General features: G+C 37.3%; 1 protein-coding gene across 1 annotated transcript in view; it reads left to right on the forward strand.

Moving 5' to 3' along the window:
* The window catches only part of LOC308392760 (netrin receptor UNC5D-like), a gene marked incomplete at its 3' end in the record, with an annotated part of 142,536 nt that overhangs the window by 3,248 nt on the left and 121,958 nt on the right, over positions 1-17,330 (forward strand). The gene's annotated exons all lie outside the window — the stretch shown is intronic.

The raw sequence follows: 17,330 nt of genomic DNA on the forward strand, positions 1-17,330 counted from the left end.
CAGTGCCTGCAGGGGGATTCAGCGAGGAAATGCTGCTGATAAAATGTTGAGCAGCACCAGTGAACATTACAGACGTGTTCAGTGTTTCTCCTAGGTTGACTGCTTTGGGGGACAGGTAGGCTGTGGGAGTGATAACCCCCACAAAGCTTCTTTAACCTTATCAAGTCTAATTGAGGAAAACACTTCTGACAGCTAGTAAGGAAGACAAAGGGTGAGCTGAGCAGGGTCGCACAAAGATACTATCAAAAACAATTCCAGCAGTGCCAAACAACACCACTTGAACAAGAGGTTCAGTGGTCAAGTGCCAAGGAAGGCTGGTTCTGTGGCTTGATATCCACCTCCACTGATGATCAGATGGATTTCAGGTGTGGATGATTCAGGCGCTCAGAGAGGGGCGTAGCAGACAGGCGTGAAATATAATAAGAGAGAGATCTCTTTTAAAAAGAGGCCAGAAGAAAGTTAGTGGCCATAACAAGCTTATTCCCCTGTGAATAAGAGCTCTATTGTTGTCTAAGAAGAATTAATATCATATCTGTGCGACATGGCTGCAGTGGGTTGGAGTGGGTTCTTCATTATGATGAACATGGGCACTCTAGATATATATTTCTGTACTCTAGATGCATCGAATATATTTGCGGCTGAAAATTGCTCCCCAACAAAAACAGCATCAATTTGTTAAAGAAAAATCACGTAAATATGACAGATTTACAGAGCACAAAGTGGACAACATACAATAGCATATACATGCATACAAATAGTATAACAATGACACATACTATGGCATATAAAAGCATTAAATAAAGCATAGAAAACCACCTGAACACAGCCAATTAGCAAACCATTGGTATTGCAATTACTTTAGGCTATAGCATAATGCACTTTATGTATAGCTATTAATAATGAAGTAGCCTAGTTTTAAATAACGGGTTCACGATTGTCAAATCTTTATGCATAACATCTGAATTAGTGGTTTTGGAATTTTTTTTACTGTCACACCAGTGGGCGAGTCAAAATTTCAAGGTGTATTTATTGCACATGATGTTCCACCAGTTCCTCCATAATAATCCATAGTCATGACTTTTCAGTCATAGCATTTATTTTTGTCTGTGTTTTTAGCTGTTTTCTTATGCATAGAATAACATCAGCAGGCTAATAAAATATTAAGTTGCACTAGCTAGGTTAATGATTTTAGCTTTTGTATTTAAAACCTGGCTTACAGTACACTGGTGAAAAAGGCCAGTCCTACTTCTGCTTTAGCTTGCTGCCCACTATATTAGCAGTGGTCAACTTCTCCTGACAGGTGATTTACTCAGGTGCAACTGAAGTCATAAGACAGGTAGCTTTAACAGCACTGTCTACTGACAGCCTTTCCCCTCCTTTTTTCTGTGGTCAGTCATGTGGTGTGATGGGTATGTATGATTTTCTATACAAATGAAACTGATCCATTTCCTCCCTTGTTAACCTCTTTGCTGTCAATCAAATTGCTTTAATCTGTAATGCTCTACAAATACACTGGTTTTCTCTGTTACAGAAGTTCTTTAAATTATTATTTTAGGGCACCCATACATACAGTAAAACAGTCTATTCATAGCTTTTTGTGTAGGTGTATAGCTTACAGTTTGCAATAAAAACGTATCCCTGCCTGTCCTTGCCTCACAGCCCATCAGTAGGTACACCGTTTGGCAACAACTAATTTCAGTTTTTCAGAAGAAAAGTTTCTGTTAGTCTTAATTTTGAGTCAAAATTCCCATGTTACTGTAAACGTATTATTTAGGCTAACATTCAAATATTAAGTCAATAATTGGTAATGGCACCTCTAATTTTTTACTAATACTGCTAGTATTGTGATTTTGGCTTCTCAAAATTAAACGAACATGATTGAAAGATATTGAAAATGCATTTTCTGCCAGTAGAACACAAAGCAATCAAGTGCTCCCTAAAATCATTGCATAATAACCATGTCTACATGTGCCAATCACAGCTGTTCCCTGCACCACTCAGCGAGAACTTTCCTGAGTGCACTTGACCGCACTGATATACTACAGACCATCAAAACAAAAATCAGCTGTCTGTCACTGGGGAAGGCAAAGAGCTTGTCTCTTGAAGCAGATCATCATCAGTTCTTTAGAGAGACTTCAAATTTAGGGAAGTGATGTTCACCAAGAACAACTCATATGCAAAGAATGCTGTAGAGCTGTGTGCACTGTAAACCATCACAACAAACTTATTCAGCTATCTGAAAATACACCACAACTTGCAATATGATGATTGCATGAAAGCAAAGAAGAACAATACAGTGGTTGCTAACATAAATTGTATAACTGAGAATGAGCCTGTAAAGCGGGTGAGTGTATTCATCCATCTCACAAAGACACACTGAAATCACCACAGGAATCACATTCAATTTGGCTAAATATATTTGTTCAAATAACATACTGGACAAAAGATGTGCTATGCCCTCGCGGATATTTTTTTCCACTGTGGCAAAACCTGTGCTTTATGCAAAAAGCAGGGAAAGTAGAGAGGGATCTCACAGCTGTTGGGACTCTGCAATAAAATGTTGATGTCACCAAAATCAATTATGTATCAGTGACAAATGATTGTGATCTCAGTAATTGTGATAGCCCTTTTGGGCATATTCATGCACCCCTAACCCCTGTGTATTATTTTTAAAATTCAGTCAGTATTTTTATTTCAGGAATATTATTTAGTTTGTCATTTAACATCTGTTTTCAGTGAAGTATTAATTTTATCTATTGAAATTGCCGCCAAAAACAGCAACAATAAATAGCAATTACTGCATCTCTGGAAAATAAATATCATTTTATGTAACTTCTACTAAATGTTTTTCTTAAAAAAAGACTACATAAACAATTGTTGATAACACTGATGATGATAAGTATTGTATCAAAGCTGTAAAACACCACTATCTTGATGCCACTATTAGTTCAATCAGTTTGTATTTGCATTTAAAGTCTTTCAATTCTCTTAGTCTCTTAACAAAGCAGAAGAACAGAGAGAGATACCAGCCTAGCTGAGCTTTTGAATTCATATCACTGCATACAGTGAGAGAAGACCATCATTTGCATGGCAGTACTGTCCATAGATTTTTGCTGAAGGGCTGTGAAAAGTGGCTACATCTAGTAACAGAGTCGTTTAGTTGGCAACAGTGATGGGATCTGAAGCGTGATGATGGATTCTGTGGGGGAGAGGGATGTTAGGTGTACAAGCTGGCACAGTCTGCATTGAAAAAAAAGATTGAATTCTAAAAGTGAAAAATGAATATCTACCTAACAAATGAAAACTGGAATAGTTGACAATTGTGTTACAAGCCTATTTTGTCTAGGCTAACATGTAGACAAAATTTAAGTAATCAAAGAACCTGATAATTCCAGAAGGTTCACAAACCTTTTCTTGTAACTGTGTGACAAGGTAAGACATTAAAACAAAAACAAACAGCAGAAAGGCAGGTTTCTGTGAAAGGCATGACCTAAGGATGTGAATGAATTGGACAAGATTCAGCAGCTTCTTTTAAAACATCTCTCAACATCTCAGGTCCAAATGGGCTATATTAGGTAGGGTCGTAAATGTGCATTGGACCGTAAATTGTCAACCCAAAGCAAGACTAATCAGGTTGGTTGGATAACTACAGTGCTGTTATAACCTTTGTGCAACAAAAAGCTTATGCTATATGTATAATATTAGGACCATGTTTGTTGTCTTTCATAAATTCATTGATCAAGCTTCTGTGAGTTGACCATGCAACTCCTTGTGCTACTAAAAATGCATCTGGGCTTGAGCATGGAGTAAGTGAAAAAACTTAAGAGAGAAACAGAGATACAGAGAGGGAGGGGAATTGAAATGGGGAGGTGGATAAAAGGCAATGGAGTCATCTCTGCCATGTTTAATTTATCACAAAAATGACTGCCAGAATCTTGCTCAAGCTCTGGCTTTCACGTAACTGACATTACACATGATATGAATTCACGAGCCCAGCTGGGCTAGTATCCACTGTTGTTTTTATTCTGCTGGAGATCGCATGGTGGTCATATTCCCAGTTTCACTACTGCATTATTTAAGGGGAACCCATTTCTCTCCCCAACCTATCAACCCCATCTTCTGTCATTTATTCTCCACATTCCGAAGGAGCTGAGCTCATGCAGTCAAAGAGCCAAAAGAAATATTCTCTACAGGGAATATAGAAAGCTGCAAAATCAAATATGTGGAAATATTGACCGTGTTTTGGCTGCTTGGACAAAGCCCTAACTGTAAGATAGCTATTCTTTTTTTATGGGATCCTGGGATTTTGAAAACTTTTAGATATAATATTTCCTGCAGATCTTTGATTGGAACAGAGTCATTTTTGTTGGCTAAAAAAGCCAAAAATAAATAAATAAATAAAAAACCAATAAAAAAACCACTATATTATAAACTGGTTGCTGGAACATTATATATCTATTCAATTCAAGCATGGTTGTGTAGAGCTCTTCCTTACTACAGTTACTACAGTAGAGTACAAAGACCACTAATTGTCTCAGCAAAGATTTCAATTTATTGTTTGGGATTTTATTTTTAAACACACAAAACATGAACAGATTTCCCTGATATTTATTATGTGTAGTTGTGCATTTACTCATTTAGTTTATGCTCTGCCCTATTTCAGTCATCTGCTAGTTGTGTTTATGGTGCTCCAAATGCAACAGGAAAGTTGCAGAATGCTCTCTGCTGGACAGACTGGACAGATTACAAATGCGGCTACAGAGGGATTGCTTTACAGTTAATGTCAGATGATAATATTTGCTTGGCTATATACTGGTTGAGGTCTACTTAAGTGTCTAGTCGGCTTATGTGAGCTTATATATTTTTATAATCATTATTTATTAAACAGTATTGTTACTTATGTTATCCAGTGACCAGAGAGGTTTAGGAATAAAGAACTGTGGACAAAAACACCAATAGCCACAGAGATCCCGAGAAGAACAAATGAATCCCTATTAATTTTAATCTAGAGTGACACCCCAAATTTTTCTGGAATAGTTGCCATATTTTTTCTTTATACTGTTTTAACATATTAAGGTTTATAAATTTGACAGCATGAAAAGCATTTTTGTATATTTTTATTTACATTTTGTACGGCTTCTCAGTTTTTGTGGTGTAATAGTAAAAAGAGAGGACAGACTAGGGCTGCTCGATTATGGCAAAAATGATAATCACGATTATTTTCACTGAAATTGAGATCACGATTATTTGACGATATTTATTTAACCCTTTAAGACCTACTATAGAACCAAGTCCACCAGAGCTTATATTATTTTTTTACATGCTGTAGTGCCATTTGTGGGAGCATTTCAAGTTGCTATACATCAATACAACTGTTATAGCCCATATTTTAATAATATGTATGCATTAAGTCCATAGTAATTACATAAATTGCAAAAAAGTGCAATAAACTACAAAAAAAATTGAAAATCGCTTTTGTTTTGTTTACATATATTTCTACTTGGAGAAATTTAAGAGGTTTATCCCTCAAAACTTTAAATACAATAAAGTTGCAAAAAATAGTTTACAACAACAGGAAATTTATTTTGAGTGTCTTCATAGTTTTATTTTGGAGATACAGCAATTTTTATATACTGCAGGAAAAACAAAAAACAATCCTATGATGCAAATTTGCAAAGAAAACAGCATGTGCATCATTTCACTGTGGGAAGTGTTACGAACAGCTGATAGGAACGGCAAAACGTGTTTCTGCAATATTATGTTTTTGTTCCTGCAAGCGCTTTTTATGCAATTTTTGCAAAGCTATATGTGGAACGAAACCGTGACCGAGGACAAGCTGATGGCATCAGATGTAAGTACAACTCCTCCGGTTTCATATGCAAAACAAATTATTGCGCTACGGTTCAGGTTCTACAGGGATTTAAAAATAGTTACGCAAAACGGAGCGTGCTGCTCTGACCGGCTTTAAAGGGTTAACAATGACTTTAAAAAAATAATATAAAATAGTGTGCAACACCACTGAAGTTTTTTTTTTTAAACTCTCTTTTCAACCAACGGCAGTCACTCTCCAAATAACTTCTGCTTAGCTTTCTGAGCTTCCCTCGGGTCCTCTTAATCAGCGGTCTCCAACCTTTTTTGCGCCACGGACCGGTTTATGCCCGACAATATTTTCACGGACCGGCCTTTAAGGTGTCGCGGATAAATGAGGGAGGGGCTAATAATCGGCTCAGTCATTTTTAATGATCGTTGAAAGCCCAGATCGTAATCGTGATTAAAATTCGATTAATTGAGCAGCCCTAGGACAGACTAAAAAATAGATTTGTAAAAGTCAGCCAAACCACTATTTATCCATTAACCTAGATAAACCCAGTACTGACAGGTACTGATAGGTGTTGAATCCTCAAGCATAGCTTATACAGCTTGTGTTTTCCCATAAACCCACTGCATTATGCCCATATGTAAGTTCTATGTGCTCACAGGTGGGAAGAATAACATGGTGCCAAATATTGCTATTTCACTTCCCTCCTGCAGGTTTGCCCTCAGCCTTGTATCCACAACCTTTTCACTTACTCTTCGATAAAAGCGCGTATTGCTTCCTTGTGTTTTGAAATAATACTGAAAAGGAGGCCTTGGAGATAACTGCCCATCCACAATGCACCATTGAATGTCTCACTGTTTAACTCAAGGGCACTGGCACAAATGTTAGATTCATAGTGTACACCATTCACTTCAATGCCAAACACTCTCTCTTAACCTCTCTTTCTCTTTCTCTCCTTTGTAGCTCACAGTTTATACCTATGGGTAGCACTGTTGTTTCCTCTAAAGTGCTTGTGTTTTTGTAAATGCCCAGACCCTTCATCGTTTTCTTGTTGTCCACACCTCCCTTGCAATTCCTTTCGGTGTAATTTAGTTTCAGTTGTTTATAGCTGTGACACATGTTTTGGTTCTGCTATCATTTCTCAACTCACCTGACTGAAGGAGGAAGGAGCCAGGACTGCAGAGGTAATGTAAGAGAGCAGGGCATGTAAGATGAAAAAAGCAGAGGGAGAGAGAAACACAGACGCGAGGTTTACAGTGCAGAATATCTGAGTATCTCATGTTATCAGTAACTGCCACATCAGTTTGTCAGTAACACCGAGCGCCTATCTCTGCTCTCCATGATAAATTAATTTCAAGCATAATCAGAAGCAAATACATATTTAATGACTGGGTAGTAAAGTACTGGTATAGTGTGTGTTTACAGAATGTCTGCTTGGTATGTGTACATTTTTTTTACATGCAGAAGTCATTATGATTTTAACCATCACATCAGCAGTTTTTGAAAGGCACCCCAGTCTAAAAAGGACCCTCACCATAGTCTATCATATTATGAAGGACATAACTGATTGATGTGAAACATACTGGAAACGTATCCAAAAAAAAGGAAATTGTAGGAATTCCATAGAGATAAACTTGCGGATCACAACCAATTAAGGCTCCTTTGTTCCTCACAAAAGATATCTTGCCCCCCATTATATTAAATGGTTGTGCTTTAGACCAGTATGTTTGTCTTTTTTTGTTGGTGGTGGTTTGTTGGTGGTGGTGTGTGGGGGAGGTTGCGTAATGCACAACTGAACCACAGTTATGCACTTGCGTAGACAAAAATCAAAGTTTGCGAGATGAAAGAGTTCTTAAATGCCATGCTTTTTCCAAATTGATGGCATTCAAGATGAACTATGTTTAAATGTTCTGGATCTTGTTTTTTGTTTTGTCTTTGTCCCTTCTCTTTTATGAACACAGTACTTTTTGAAAAGTTGGTTGACTGTTGCGAGACAGGCTGGTTCATCCACATTACTTATGTCTAGTATTGCCTTTTTGAATTCATATGCATCCTCAAGGGCCATTTGGTGCTTTTATGAGTGTCACAGAAACAGGATGGGGTTTAAGAGTCCCTCTGAGCATATGAAGCTGACATAATACCTCTCTGAAGTCATGTGTGACTGTATGTTTTAAAACCAACAAAGCTCTGTCATTGATAAAATAAAACGCAAAGCTGGATGACAACTGCCTTTGTGCCTTTATGTTTTTCATTCCTGGAGACAAAAGAGAAGATTATCAAACACTCTTTGACAATTGCTAATCTAAAATGTATGAAACCGAAAATTATAGTGAACTGTGCAAACAGACTGTCTCATCGGTCAAAAAAAACAAACAATGAATAGCAACTACAACTCAAAATCGCAGCTTATTGCTATGATAACCTATAATTGGTAACTTCTGTTCCCAAAATAGTAAGAGATAATTATTTCTTAAGCAAAGTAAGCTTTTAAACAACTCTAACTCTGTTTCCCAAAGTAATAATAACAACATTAGTGTAGTAGCGAGACTTAAGAAACATGTGTATGCATGTGTCAGTTGTTTGTAAAAATTTAACATCAAACAAACATAAAACAAAATAAATGAAGCTTCTGATTAATTTGATGGCTCTGGATCCTCAAATAGATGCCTGTGTTTTTGATGGAGAACCCAGAGCTCCTGGAGAACATCTCTCTACAGAAAAAAGCCCTTTCTTGGTTCAAACTTGCCCCTAACATTAGTCACTTGAGACTGTTCCTATACATTTGTTCTTTCCATTTTTTTTATTCATTTTTGAACATATTGTGTTCCATCCATCCATATGTTCAAGACAGATCCACTGCTGCTATCTTATCTTGAATATCGATTTCAATGTGTTGAAGTGCAGTTGGTCTGCAGTTCATCTTTGGACATGCATTGGGTCAGAAGGTTTTATTGGTTCAGACAGGAGGCACGCAAACTGCTATTCAATTCAATTCAATTTTATTTATATAGTGCCAAATCACAACAGCAGTTGCCTCAAGCCACTTTAGATTGTAAGGTAAAGACCCTACAATAATACAGAGAAACCCTAAGCGGAGGATGTAGAGGAGATATTTAAAACCACACTGTGCCTCATTACATCTGCTTTTTATTTAACTGTTTATCTTGGCTTACTGTTTTGTTTTTATTTATTTATAGCAATGAAAAGCAGGTTTATCCACAGCTTCAGTAATTATAAGTTCAGAGTTCACCAAACCTTCTGTGACGTTGATGTCTCTCTCTCTCCTCTTAGACTCTTACAGCTGTGCTAGCTGTGAGATAAGCAACATAATTGATGTTGGCAGTTATCTAGGGCAGAACATTTTGGGTGTATGTTTTTGGATAATATTACAGTAACAGCATTACCGTTTTAAAAAATAACAAAAAAGTAAATAAAGACACAAAACCAGTTTCATTCACAAGCATGATTTGAACCATGTAACCGATAGGTTGAGGTAATTAGTCAAAAAAAGTGATGAATTACATATTACTTGCTAGTTTTCTTAAAAGTAACACTCTACGTTACTTAATTACTCACTGGAAAATGTAATTTTGTTACACAACTGCATCACTCTGTAACTCTGTAAAATGACCTGAAATGTAATGCCACATAATTACTTTTTAACAATATAAGCCTAATAATTTAAAAGCAAAAATAAAATAATAAAAAAGAACCAGTATAAACCTGAGATGACAGGCCCACACACTGATATTTCCCTATCCTAAAAAGGACATGCATAAGATCTTGTTTATGAACACAAAACCAACAACACAAAGCAGTTGAAAATCAGTCCATGGAGACTTCAAAGCGATGTAAGAAGAAATAAATACAGATGAAGCTAGCAATACCATACCATAGCAATCCTGTCCTTGCAATACAAATAAAGGTAATGTCCATCTCCAGTTCGCACCACCATTTTCCTCTTCCATGCAGACATACTGAAATCAGCATATTGTAGCAAAAAGCTCAAGAAGAAAAATGCATTGTTTATCTTTTTTTTTATTCTATCTGCCTGACGTGCAGGTAGCATAGTATTATCTGCACGTCAGGCAGATAATCTGATGTTATTACTTTTGTAATCTTTGTAACACAAGTAATAACATATTGTAACTGTAATATGATTACTGAGTTTAGTACAGTAATGTGTTGCATTACAATACTACAATACAGAGAAATGTAATGCGAATACAGTATACCTGGAATGGATTATACCCAACAGTGAGCACACACATTATCAGCACTACTCAAGCAAACTTCAGACCAAGTAAGGGGACTCCTCATAGCCTTTTTGTTATGAAAAAAAAACTAGCTTTCTTTGCAGTCATTGCAAGATTCATGCTCTGTGCGTTTAAGTTACCACAATGTGCTGTTGAGATGACTGTGACTCTTTATTAAATGTGGCTTAAAAGGGTTACCTTGAAGATCCATGTGACCATCACTAACGTAAAGGTATTTAGGAAATTCATTGATTATTCATAACTGAATAACTAAACATAAAACAGGATAATGCATAACTGCATTTGCTCTTGTGTTTCATAGATATAAAGCAGATGGCATGCAAACATGAGCTGCTAGGTAAAAATGTAAATCTATATCAACCGGTGAGGAACCCAGTGAAAGGAAAAATGGAAGTAAATGCTAATAGTTTAATCAGAATAGTCACACATGTAAAAGGGGAAGCATGTGTAAGGGGAAGCATCAGCCAAACGATATATGACTATACAGGGAGTGCAGAATTATTAGGCAAATGAGTATTTTGTCCACATCATCCTCTTCATGCATGTTGTCTTACTCCAAGCTGTATAGGCTCGAAAGCCTACTACCAATTAAGCATATTAGGTGATGTGCATCTCTGTAATGAGAAGGGGTGTGGTCTAATGACATCAACACCCTATATCAGGTGTGCATAATTATTAGGCAACTTCCTTTCCTTTGGCAAAATGGGTCAAAAGAAGGACTTGACAGGCTCAGAAAAGTCAAAAATAGTGAGATATCTTGCAGAGGGATGCAGCAGTCTCAAAATTGCAAAGCTTCTGAAGCGTGATCATCGAACAATCAAGCGTCTTATTCAAAATAGTCAACAGAGTTGCAAGAAGCGTGTGGAAAAACCAAGGCGCAAAATAACTGCCCATGAACTGAGAAAAGTCAAGCGTGCAGCTGCCAAGATGCCACTTGCCACCAGTTTGGCCATATTTCAGAGCTGCAACATCACTGGAGTGCCCAAAAGCACAAGGTGTGCAATACTCAGAGACATGGCCAAGGTAAGAAAGGCTGAAAGACGACCACCACTGAACAAGACACACAAGCTGATTTTCATGCAGGACAATGCTCCATCACACGCATCCAAGTACTCCACAGCGTGGCTGGCAAGAAAGGGTATAAAAGAAGAAAAACTAATGACATGGCCTCCTTGTTCACCTGATCTGAACCCCATTGAGAACCTGTGGTCCATCATCAAATGTGAGATTTACAAGGAGGGAAAACAGTACACCTCTCTGAACAGTGTCTGGGAGGCTGTGGTTGCTGCTGCACACAATGTTGATGGTGAACAGATCAAAACACTGACAGAATCCATGGATGGCAGGCTTTTGAGTGTCCTTGCAAAGAAAGGTGGCTATATTGGTCGCTGATTTGTTTTTGTTTTGTTTTTGAATGTCAGAAATGTATATTTGTGAATGTGGAGATGTTATATTGGTTTCACCGGTAAAAATAAATAATTGAAATGGGTATATATTTGTTTTTTGTTAAGTTGCACATAATTATGCACAGTAATAGTCACCTGCACACACAGATATCCCCCTAAAATAGCTAAAACTAAAAACAAACTAAAAACTACTTCCAAAAACATTTAGCTTTGATATGAGTTTTTTGGGTTCATTGAGAACATGGTTGTTGTTCAATAATAAAATTATTCCTCAAAAATACAACTTGCCTAATAATTCTGCACTCACTGTATACGGATCTTGAAATTAGTCCTACTCTTACCATGGACTCTAAAATCATTTAGACTAGCACTGTCTTAGAAGAATAGAATAGAATAGAATAGAATAGAATAGAATAGGCCTTTATTGTCATTGTACATGTACAATGAAATTATGGAATAAACACAAAATAATAGTCAGCTGTTCATGACTTCCATGGCAGACACTGTCCGTTCTTGCTCCTTTTTATCCTCATCTGTTCTGAGGTAAAATGGCACTCTTTATGCTCTTTATCCACTTCTCTTTCAACCATCAGCATTCAAAGTAGCACTTGTGTTGGTGTTGTTCTGTGAACAAGAGTCTTGCTCTTATTTTCTTGATAATAATTGTTTTCACAACATACCATGGACAAATAGCATTACAGTAACATAGTCTTCGTAGTGAATTCAAAGCCACATGACCTCCTGCGGTCATATTGAATATGTTATATTTATAATTAATTTAAATGTGAAGCTTGTGCTGTTTGATTATTATTTAAATTGAAAGTCATTAAGAATTTTGAAACAAAATATGAGTTCTTTACATTGGTGAATGACTTGAACCACTTAAATGTTCATTCATGCATGAAGGGTGTGTGTTTTCCTCTGCGCCGTCAATGTGGTTGCAAGGTTATGCATGTGTAACTTTGATGAGGTTCCCCTTCAGCCAAGGACTCCCCTTTGTCATTAAGACAGATAACGTCTATTCTGTGCATCGATGTGGTTACATTCGTTTAAAAGCTACTTTTGTTTCAGCTCACAGACAGCAGAATCAATAAATCGTGTTACCAGTTTCTGCTTCATTTCACCTTAGCCGGTTTAGACCAACTTAGCCCCAAAGCTGAAGACAAAACAGAACATATAGTATAAAGCCACAGTGCCTTTATATAGCATTTAGCATAAAGCATCTCAGATTAAATAATTATTATTAATTTAAGACCAAGTCACAGCATTTCCCTGAAGACACCAAGAACATCTTATTGTATGCCTTCACCTATAAAACCCCACATTCCTCCCCAAAGTATTAAAAAATAACCTTATTATCCTACAATTCCTTAGAATAATGGATGCTGTTGTTTCCTGATATTTTCCACAGTATAGCTTGGTGATGGACACACATCATCCTGCGGCACTCACTTCCACATTTAAACTGTTTTGCATCATCTGAGAGGGATAAAGGTCCAACAGAGGTTTGCTTAAATACAGATTTTTCAATAACCTATTGGAAAACATAAAAAAAATATGTCACCACATTTATTGTGTTGTCCACATTAAATGTGGTGATTCAGGTGTTTTGTAAAGTGGCTGCATATTCAATAACGCCTCTTTGTGTTTGCGTATATTACTTTTTGACAACTTTGTTGTCAAAAGTCACATTCGAAATAGATGTGGAACCCTCCGTCTTAGAAGGTGAGATATCTACAGTGTTTCTGCTGAATGACTCTTGGAATTGTCAGCCTGTCATGGTCTTCAGCCTGTGCATACACATGTACTGACAACAGCCATATTCAAAGCACTGAATTGTAGAAGCATTCGAAATTGAAATGTCAGGTTGAAACCGACATGCCGCGAATTAGAATGAGGGAAATGGAAAAGATGAGCTATTGTGCAGTAGCATCTTCTCTTGATATTTTTTCTGTGCATAGTGTTTACTGACTGTAGCCAATACTTAGAGACCACAGTGGATAAAAACTGCATTTTTCAACAGAAAACAGTCGAGCTTGTCCTCTGTGAAGTACTATAATGAGAGTCCAGCAATGGCCACATTCTCCCACTTGTTATCTTGAGATTTGCTAATGTCTAGGTATACTTCTCTTTTCCTGTGTATGTGTGTGTTGTATACTTGTAATCCAAAACAAGGCCTGATAAAATGAAGAGATAAAACCCAATTACCAAGTAAGCAGTCCTGAGTCATCTCCCATTTGTTCCAACCATTGTCTTCTCTACTACTCTTTATCTCGATTTGTATGGTTTACTCAAAGACCAGACCAGCTGATTGTAATCTTAGGTGAAAAGAAACGAGATAAAAAAGAAATTCTGAAAAAACAGAAGTGCGAATGAGCTAATCGATGCCAAGCAGCTTGCACACAGGGAATCTCTTTTTCTTTAGTGTAATCTTCCAGCGTGATTGTGAAGTTTGTGTGCGCCAAGCTTCTGAGGGGACCAATTAAGGAACGACGGAGCAGGAGTCTGAACTGGTGGCTCTCCTAATAGCCTACAGGCTGGAGTGGTCCTGATCCATAGTCAGTCGATAACACGAGCCTCCCTAGTCTCAACCAATGAATGCCAACAATCAGATTCAATACAGCAAAGAAAAATAAAAGCCAGAATGTGAATGTGACAAAACGTCCCTTTTCCCCCCTTTTGGCACCACAAGATGTAAGATGTTTTGCACAGTAAACCCAGGTCATGGCTGAAAATAAATTGAGCCGAAAAGATATTTGAACCCCCAAGCAAGTGTGAGACAAACCACAGAATGATTTTGACCTTTAGAAAAGATCCTACAATCTAAGATCTTTTTAAGCTTTAAGCTCATCATCTGAGTGCAAGTGTATGTGTATTCTTTTAGGTTGGATTTGGTCTGTTTCTTCACTGCCAGCTGAGTACTGTGTTTGTTGTATCCCGTACATAGTGGAGTGATATGCTCCTGACATTCAGCTCTCTCTGCTGACCTACAAGGTATATGATAACCTACAGGAACAGTGGGTTTGTTTTCAAGGCTAATGGAGAACACTCCCAAGACAGAACAGAAGTGGGTGATGTTATAGCCCATCTCAAAGGGATTTTGTTCACTCTTTGCAATTTCACCTAGATGGTATACAGCCCATAATCTAATGTGACTGCTTTAATCTAATCGATAACCATAGCTATCGTTTACCACATTATAGTAACAAAGTATACTTTGAATTACTGCACTAAGTGGGTTCCTTTGTGTTGAGCTGCATGATATGTGCAGACTTGGGTAACCCAATTGCATTGTGATAAATATAATGCATTTAATAATACATTTAAACTCCTTGGACGATCGGGGCAAGCATTTCGCCTGTATACTGGTATAGAGATATCTGAAAAGTTCTCACTACAAATGAAATCATAACCAATATACTGGTACGTCTGGTATATGGCCCAGCACTCAATATAATGTAATATAGTATATTATAGACACACACAGAGAGATATTACTTGGTTGGGCTGCCCAGGTACAGCCACCCATATATACAGCAACTCATCTGTGCAACCATCTGTGATTGATTTGTTAGTGGACAATCCCTTTGCTTTATTGTTTTTCTTGGAAAGTTGACCAGCTAGCTCCAACCATCTTGGTCTTATGTATTCCCTGTTGGCTGACTCAGTAACTCCGGCCTCTGTTGTGGTTTAATTCAGTTGCTTCTCCAAAAAGATCTTGTTCCAAGGTTGGGCATACTCCAAATCAGCTCTTGGACTGCATAATATAATATAATATAATATAATATAATATAATATAATATAATATAATATAATATAATATAATATAATATACACTTAGAAGTGTAAGTTTCATTATGCTGGTGAAAAACCTGCTTTGACATCCTGTCATTTCATATTATTTCCACTCTTCTCTTTTCAACCTGACAGATAAAGGCATTTTTGCATGTCCATTGTTCTTTCTATTGTGTTGTTTCATTAATGCCGCCCATTAACTGCTTCTGGGAAATATCTGAAAGTGGGATGGACAGAAATGCATATTTTACAAGACAGCCTTGTTGTTGGCGTTAAAGCTGTGCAAGTACTGTAATGCCCAGGAATCCTTCTCTTTGTGCTTAATATGCTTTATTCTAATTCTTCATTGAAGTGAGATAAATTGCTAAATGCTGTGAGTAATTGAATATATTTTGTACTCATCCTCACATCTGTATTTGCTATAACCTAATACTGCATGTCCATTGCCATATAAAATTAACATTAATCTAAAATGAATATATTTACATAGGAATAAGGTATTGATTGTATTTTGTGGTTCTTCTAGTGAAGGAAGCCAAGAGACAGGTGAAGTTTGCAGACCTAATGTGGCTATAGGTGCCACTGATTTCAAAAGCATTTGCACCTCATTCCTTCAATTCAAAGGTGAAGTCAGTTTTGCTTGAGAAGATAGCTAAGCAAAATAAGAGTGAAGTGATATTAGTGATATTAAGAGCTGTTCAATTTTTATAACAAATAGTAAGGAAAAGTGTTTCACTGCTTTATTAACTCTTTAAGCATACAGCACACTGGACCATCCTTTATGGCAGATATTTCTGTCCTGCAGTTCATTGTGACACACTATCATACTGTTCATGAAAGCAAATGATGACAAATGAACATAACTGTTAAGTGGTGCAGATAATGTAAATACTAATATTAAGTTTTGAGTTTCATGGGTTAACTTGATATTATGCACTCAGCCTTCAATAATAACCAAGGTAAACCCACAGGTGAACAATGAACATGTCACGGTCCTGGGTCGGTGACCCAGTGCTTTGAGTTTCTTGTGTCTCTGAGTTTTTGTATTATGATCTTAGTTCTCTTTGTTGCCCCAGTTTATTCTATAGTCTAGCGTCTTAGTTTGGCTTTCTTGTATTCTGTTTAGTTTTCTGAGTATTTAGTAGCTGCCCTCTGTGTCTCTTTGTTGTTTGTTTCTGTGTTTCTTAGTTTCTCTGTCTCCACTAGTCAAGTCTGCATCTGTGCTACTTCCTGTTTTACTTTGAAGGTCTGTGTCTCATGTGAGTGTATCGTACTTTGCTTCCTTGTCTCGTCAGTTCTGATTTCCCCCAGCTGTGCTCTTCTTCTGTGCCTCATTCCCCTCGTTTTTTCTCCAGTGTATTTAAGCCATGTATTTCTCTGTGTCAGGCTACGTCCACACGTACCCGGGTATTTTTGAAAACGCAGATTTTTCTATGCGTTTGCGCCTTTTGTCCACATGTAAACTGCGTTTTCGGTCAGTGAAAACTGAGATTTTTAAAAGCTCCTGCCAGGGTGGATATTTTTGAAAACTCAGTTTTTGCGTTTACGTGTGGACGAAAAAACGGAGAAAACGCAGCGTCAAAAGTGTGCGCATTTTTTGACGTCATACTGTGTGCCAGGTTATTGTTTCGGTCAAATGAATTTCTACAATGGCGGACTTACACAAAATACCATACTGTTTATTTTACTCTCTGCAATGCTTACATATACACACACAGTTACTGCCCCTCCACACATAGGACTCAGTTCTACTTCTATGCGCCATCTTTGTTTACTCTTTCCCACCCAGGCTGACTTCTATTTGGCCAACATTTCTACACGGATAGGAATATAGCGCCACCTGCTGCTTTGGCATGTTCCTAGCAGCGTTTTCCTTCGTTTTTGACTTTTACGTGTGGACGGGATTTTTAAAAAAAACGAAAACGGAAAATCTCCGTCACAGAAACCTTAAAAAAAGGCACGAATTACAGTGGCTCAGCTCTTTGCCAGGAAGCAAATATAAGAGTGAACAGTGGGAGCAAGTAGTCTCAGTGT

The sequence above is a fragment of the Rhamphochromis sp. 'chilingali' genome (genome assembly GCF_963969265.1).
Source record: "Rhamphochromis sp. 'chilingali' genome assembly, chromosome: 2".
NCBI lineage: Eukaryota > Metazoa > Chordata > Actinopteri > Cichliformes > Cichlidae > Rhamphochromis > Rhamphochromis sp. 'chilingali'.